Source organism: Uloborus diversus, chromosome 4 (assembly GCF_026930045.1).
Source record: "Uloborus diversus isolate 005 chromosome 4, Udiv.v.3.1, whole genome shotgun sequence".
NCBI lineage: Eukaryota > Metazoa > Arthropoda > Arachnida > Araneae > Uloboridae > Uloborus > Uloborus diversus.
Genome location: NC_072734.1, coordinates 143,109,480 through 143,115,479, shown reverse-complemented (window position 1 = coordinate 143,115,479; position 6,000 = coordinate 143,109,480).

The window sequence follows — 6,000 nt, the reverse complement described above, 5'->3', positions numbered from 1 at the left end:
TCTCCATCTCCAAAACATTCGTTTTATTTATATTCCCCCGTTCTAATTCCCACGAAATTTCTTGGAATTCTGCCCCTGCGTGCAGTGACGTAACCAGAAAAATGTTTTAGGAGGGAACATTGAAAAAACAAGTTTTTTTTTTTTTTTTTGATCTGGTAGGAAAGAGAGGGGTTTAGATGGGTCTCGGCGGAAATTTCTAGAAATTGAAGCCTTAAAAACGCGATTCAAGGCCATGTTTATTGACGTTAGGGTAAGGGAGGAAGCTCAGAGACTGTTTCCGATCGATTTTTTTTCTTTTTTTTTTTTTTTATGAATTGAAATCAATTTCTTCTCCCCCCCGCAAGTGTTCGAAATTGAAATTTCAAAAACTTTAAACAAACTTTGAAGATTTTATGAAAAGGAGGGTTTGGAGTCTCCCCCGAAGAAAAATTTTCAAAATTACGGTTCAAAAACTGAAGCAACGTCTTACCTTAGTGTGTTATACATTCAGGGGCTATTTTAAGTGTCGTTCAAAAAAAACATTGCTTGTGATATTAAAGAAATGCGGTAGGGGGGAATTTTGCCCAAATATTTTCTTTAACTCAAGTCTTAAAATGCAATTTTGTTAAATGCCATATTTTGTAATATCAAGGCCAGTAATGTTTCGAAATTAAAGCTCCAAAAACGCAATTTTGAGCGATTTTTGATGTTGTTGAGTATTTGGGGGCTTTCTCATAAAACTTACAACTATGAAAGCTGGTATTAAATTGGTACAAGTTAAACTAAAAACTCTTGAAAAGAATCATTGGATGAGTCCGGATCGAAATTAAATTTTGATGTAATTTACTTCGGGGATAAATACAATTTCTATTTATATTATTAATTATTTATTCCTGTTCCTAGTTTGGTCAGTATGAGTAACTAATTCAATTTAATTGTTATTTTTTTATCTTGTGGGATAACATTTTACTACATAAATATTTGGATTTTGATCATTTCCATTTTTCGAACTTTTTTGGATTATTAAAGTTTTATAAATATTAGAAACAAATTTATTACTCATGTTTTAATTTGTATTATGCCTAGTCGTCTGATTTTTCTGTCAGTTAATATGTAGAAAATGCAAGTACGCGTTCACATGTATGATGCACTGATATTATAACTAACTTGATTTTTCTGTTTGCATGGGGGGGGGGGGCACCAGGAAACAGTTGGTCCGGGCGCCGTTAGCTCTTCGGACGGCCCTGTACAGCAGCACCTACCAGGGCTACTAGTACTATCTCTTGTCCCAAGACAGAGGGGAGGTTTCCCTACTACTCGTGCTGGTTCTCTCCAAATTTTTAATTTTGCCACTTACATTCCTTTGCCTCAATTTACTACGAGCTTTATTGTAGAAACAGGGAAGAAGGACTGGCAATGCAAAAAATATCACAGAAAGTACGAACAAATCAATTATTTTAGAAAATTTTGTGTGAAACTTGGCAGTGTGAGGTATACGCAATAAAATAAAAAAAAAAAAAAAAATAAATAAATAAAAACAGCGAAATTAAATCATGCAGCTTAATTTGCCTTATATGTAAATAGCAATTCATGAAATTTGTGCAGAAATTTCTCTTGGTAAAAATTACTTTTTGTGTTATAATTAGAGTTAATTATAGGCGTTTCTAACACTTGTGCCAATATGCGCATTTTATTCTGCGCTTATAGCATAAAAACAAAAAAAAAAAAAAAAAAAAAAAATTCAGCAATCAAACGATTAATGTACTCAGTATATTCTAATAAAACAGCAGAGCTCGTAGTCCTTTTCAAGAAGATCGAAATTTAAAGACCTTTGAAGTTTAACTGGAAGAAATAATATGAGAGTTTTCTGAAAGGTATTTTTAAGGATCATTCTTTAATTGACCTATGATTTAGTGATAAGATAAATGTACCTCTGTGCCAGAAAAGGACACTGTAAATTTCATTACCTTTTGTACAATTTTTTGTATGTGAAGAAGAGTTTTCATGATAGAGATTTACTGAAGCAAGTTGAACGTTAAACCTAACGTAAGATTGAAACTGTCAGATATTTGAGCCAAACTTGGAGTGTCTTTTTTTCCACAAATCTCTCATTTAAAAAAATTCTTAGTTGACTGAAGCTAAACAAGGAATAATCACTGGTTTTAGTTTTTGGTGAATTTATTTTGCATTCATTTATTAGCTATTATTTTATTTAGGCAATATTTGTAATTCTATAGTTTGCAATATTGTTTTTCTTATAAACTATGGAGCAGCATCAAACTAAAAAAATCTCCCAAATTTTATAGTGTGTGTGTGGTAGCGTTTTTTTTTTTTTTTTTGCTTGTTACTTATTACTTAGTACCCAAGGGGTTCGCTGACTTCTTTCGGATTTCGGAAGGGACTCGCAAGGGGAAAAGGGTTGGGAACTGCTACTTTACAATATACAAAAAGAGAACTAGGAACAAATTTTTAACACATTTTTTACACCTTTAATCCTTCTATTTTTTTCAAAAAAGCACTTTTTGTTTATTTCTGGTTTTGAAGAAATCTGAAGGAGGAGAACGCTTCTATGACCTGTTGCAGAAGTAAATGAATTATTTGATTCATTCCTACACATAAAAGCTCAGAACTCTGAAACTGGTACAATAGTTGAGGAAGATTCATCTAAAGTAGACTTTATTTATTTACTTATTTTTTTTGGTGGTTTCCAAAACACTAACTGAAGCAAAATTAGTAACAGCAGAAGTAGTAAAATTATTTGATCCACTTGTAACACAAGAAAGCTCTGAACTCCTCGAAGCTGGCACAATACTTGAGGAAGAGGCATCTAATATATATATATATATATATATACAGGGCTCATAGCAAGTGGAAAAAAATATATAGGAGTTTGAAAGGAAAAATATAGGAGTATGGTAGCAAAATATATAGGAGTTTAAAAGGAAAAATATATAGGAGTTATTTAGAAAATATATAGGAATTTCGAAAAAGTATAGAATCTATTATGTTTGAAGCACCGAACGAAAAAAAAAAACTGAGCGCCATTATCAATACAATTGTATAATGCATGAAGTCATAGTAATGTGAAGAGTAACAGATGTGAGAGCAAATGAATTTTTGTACCCACGGCCACTTATATAAATCATGTTTGTTTCAAACAATTTAGATTCAATTAAGTAAAATTGTGTGTGCATTTTTTCTTTTATTTTAAAACGTAGAATTCTACATACAATTTAAGAGAACTTAAATTAAGTTTTTAGTCAAACGAGATATCATTAGAAGTATACTACTCAGTCACAATATTCATTCGCTGATTATTTAAAGAATTTTAGTGCAAAACAGTATGAAAAAGCAATTACAAAATTTAGATTTTAACTTATGTGCTTCGAAAAATGCATCTCTTATTGATTGCTAGAACTAGGTGAGAATTAACTTGGACATTTTTTTTTAACGTCATAAATCTACCCTTAGTCGTCGGTATTTGTACCTTATTGCTTCAATGCTAACACTAACAATGAGAAAGCCGAGAGCACAAGTCCCATCGACTCCACGTCTCACTAGTTTTGTTGGACTTTTCCCGAGAAAACCATTACAAAAAGTGTGCAACACTCTGCCTCCCCTTCATTGCACTAGTTAGAGAAAAAAAAACTAATTTTACTAAATGAAGCCAAAGAAAAAAAGACTGCGCTAATGCATCACGTTTGCAGGAAATGGTCAGTCTCATATGCTTGATTCATTAAAGTGCCATGTTTGATTCAAATATTCAGCAATTTTTCAATGTTGAAACTGGATTTTGCATTGTTTTTGAGGATTTGATCCATTAAAGTAGCTGGTTCAATTACCCGGCACTCATTGTAATGGCATTATAACGATTCCTGAAATTCTCGAAAAATCTACACACAAAAAAAGAACAAACTTGAAAAAAGCAGACAAAATCCTATAAAATGGCTTTGTTCATCGAGATAGTTACATTTTTTTTTATCCAGCTACAAGCTTTGAAACATTGGAAGTACTCAAAGTTGAGTTGGTATCAAATCTGTACACAGCATTTTCAAAAACAATCCTTAGAGCCACCACCATTCATTTGAACTACATGTAAGATTATATGAGACAAAATAAAAACCTTTCACAATCTTTACAACCGTAAACTTAAAGTTAACATGACTTACTATTACAATTAAAGTTAACTCATTAAAAGGAAAAAATAATTGAAAACAAGTTAAAAGTTGCAAGCAAAATCATCTATATTTTGTATATTTCATAAAAATAAAATTAATTAAACAGAAGTTTAGTACATATGCCAACATCGACAAAGCAGAGGAGAAAGTAGAAAAAATGGATCAAAGGTTTTTGCATTTTTGGGTAGCATTTAACATCTGACGAAAAAAATATAGGAGTTAGTGAGAAAATATAGGAGAATATCTGACAAATTGTGAAAATATAGGAGATATAGGAGGACTATGAGCCCTGTATATAGTGGTTTCCAAAATACTAACTGAAGCAGATTCAGTAACAGTAGAAGAGGAAGTTGAAGCAGATATGGTGGTATTCTTGTAGATAAGAGAAACTTGATAGACAGACCAACTATTTACTAAGTTGTCTCGTAACTTTTTGCTCAGATATTCCTTTGTAGGGTTTTTAGAAAAGAAGTTCTTTCAATAGAAGGTAAAGAGTATTTCATAGTTTGGATGGAATCTAAAATATCACAATTCAGGGATGTACAAGATGCAGTGATTATATCATTCATGAAATTGAAAGTGCCCTCAACAGTTGGCCCATGAAAACATGTTAATACTGCCTTAACTAGTTTAGACAGAACCAATATTTTTTTTATCACCAACCCTTCCATATTAAATACAGTGGTCCAGAATTGAAGATTTTCCCTGTTTTCAGAAGACTCTGTTGATAAATTAGCAACCACTTGGTAATTTCTGATCTCTTGATCTAATTCATCAAGTTCATTGCCATCGACAACAGTTGGCAAATAGTCAGCCAGTCATCAGTGGCTAAAATGTTGTTGTTTCTCCCCGTAAAGCTAGATTCATAAAAGTCTGTAAATTTAACAAAGAATTTTTTAATGCCAGTTTTTTAATCATGTACCTTGTACACTTAACATAGCTTTGTTTGTAAACAGATATAGCTTCTTGCAAAAAGGGATTAGTTTTTACCAGACCATGAAGAATTTGAGAAGCATCCCCCATCAACAAAAATTAATTTATCAGGCAAATGACACTCTGTATCATTAACATTAATTTTCAATATTCAATCATACGTTGCCAATTTGGCTACCACTTCATGCTTCGTAAAATAAACTAAAAATTGTGTTATTAGTTCGAACAATTGAACATAAAGCAAATGAACCAAACTCTCCCTGCTCTGAAACAATTTAATATATTTGTTCAAAAGAGGGAGAGCTGCATTAAAATATTAAAATCCAATGTAGAGTAGCATTTTTTTTTTTTTTTGGTGCACCAAGAGCTTTTTTACAATTCTCTCTTTTCTTATTTTTCCTTTCAGCTGTCAAAGGTTCAATAGATGACTGATATTATATATGCATGTGCCGTGTATAGTGGCACCCCGATTTAACAAACACCTATTTAACGAATTTTTCTTTTCCCTCGATTAAAATGAAGGCAAAACCCCCTATTTACCGAATAATAAACCCTGAATAAACGAATTATTTTAACAGCCGAAAAAAAAAACTTTGTTAATTTGAGTTAGGAAATATTGGATTGTTTTCCAAATGATCAATCTTGTAAAAAGCAGAAAAATACTTTTCTTGAAGCAGAGCTCTTCTTGGAATGAGCACCTAAGAATTAAATGCGTCTGAAAATTACACTCATGTTTGGAGCAAATATGAGTATGTAATTTTCTGACACATTGTAAAATGTAATGTATTCTATTGCTATTGCCTTCTTTTCATGCTGTAAAAAGCAAGCTTATATCTGAACATTTTACCCAGAGAGAAACAAGACACAGAAAGCTAAGCACAACAATGTATTCATAAAATCATTTTAATGA